The sequence below is a fragment of the Plutella xylostella genome, chromosome 8 (assembly GCF_932276165.1).
Source record: "Plutella xylostella chromosome 8, ilPluXylo3.1, whole genome shotgun sequence".
In the NCBI taxonomy this organism is placed as follows: domain Eukaryota; kingdom Metazoa; phylum Arthropoda; class Insecta; order Lepidoptera; family Plutellidae; genus Plutella; species Plutella xylostella.
The window spans coordinates 10564532-10565972 of record NC_063988.1 but is presented as its reverse complement, the minus strand read 5'-3'; the positions used below and the strand labels follow the sequence as shown (position 1 = coordinate 10565972).

The 1441-nt window shown below is 28.7% G+C and overlaps 1 long non-coding RNA gene across 1 annotated transcript; it reads left to right on the top strand.

Moving 5' to 3' along the window:
* The first annotated feature begins 216 nt into the window (after positions 1-216).
* LOC125488880 lies at positions 217-946 on the top strand. The gene is made up of 2 exons (XR_007266549.1): positions 217-433; positions 587-946. It is a non-coding gene; the product is annotated as an uncharacterized LOC125488880 (long non-coding RNA).
* Positions 947-1441: the final 495 nt, after the last annotated feature.

Genomic DNA, 1441 nt, shown 5'->3' with positions numbered 1-1441 from the left:
ACATGATAATCATCTAATAAGGAAAAGGTTAGGAAGAAGAAGAATCATCTATCAAGGCAATGTTTATTTTAATACTTAGCAACCTACATAAGACCAGTTGGTCCATAGAACCTGCATTAAAATGGTGAACGTCTGATGAACTAATGTGATGACTAAAAACCTGAGAGCAAGATTGAGTGTTCTGGGAATCCCTTGAACTAATGTGATGATTATAAACCTGAGGTCAAAATTTGTTTATTTTAATACTTAGCAACCTACATAAGACCAGTTGGACCATAGAACCTGCATTAAAATGGTGAACGTCTGATGAACTAATGTGATGACTAAAAACCTGAGAGCAAGATTGAGTGTTCTGGGAATCCCTTGAACTAATGTGATGATTATAAACCTGAGGTCAAAATTATGAGTGTTGTTGGGAATTTTCTTTAAAAATGTGAAGATTAAGTATAGTTTCTTATTAATAATTATTTAAGAACCAGTATTCAAACGAAGAAAAGTAATAATTGCTAAATAAATTTATCATTTTCATTAATTAGCTGATTAATTTATGGTAGAAATGTTTTTTTTTATAACTATTCTGTTTCAGCATAATTAGCTAAGTACTTGTTATTAACTTCACAATAAACATGGACTTATTATACAAAAGTTACATGGGAAGTTAAACATATCATTGAGAAGTGCCCGCTAAATGGATGGGAGGTTTAGAACATGACACAGGCCTAGCCTAGTGTGGTAGCCCTTGTTATATCACCACCTTCTAATTTTTACCAAACACTGCAACCTATATTTTTTGTAACTTTCATAATCTTTAGTTTAAATAAATTTTTTTTTCATTTTTTCAGAATTTATTTTGATTTTTAATCAATCATTAAATTTAAAGTTTTTTGTAAATACTCATTTGTAGTTTGGTTCGTTTTAAATGTTGCCAATAAATAATTGTTAATTATTTTGATTTTATTCAATGTAGGTACCATACTGTAAATAAAACATGAGTAATGGCCCGGGTTCATGATATCACCAGAACTTGAATATTAAGTATAAAGTCATTATATGAATTGCAAACATTTCACAACTTATTTAATGAAATAAGTAATTTATTTATTTAATTATTTCATTTATGAGTAAATTTCAGGTACTTCTACTATATTTAGTTTGGAATATTAACTATATTCCATTCTAACAGGAAAATTATTAGGAATGAACACAGTTAGTGAATGAATGAAATAATAAGTTGGGATTATCTGGATTTAGAATTTTATGTCTTATTTTAATGGACGAATTAGTAAGTAACTTATTTAAAGCACTATAATTAAAGTTATCAGAGGTGGTAGCTAGTCAGAGGTTTTGATTTAATTCCTGACACGATGAGAAATGGTCCATGGTTAGTAATGGAGTTAACTTGGAGATATGCATAATAATTGCACAAAGATTACATTCAAGT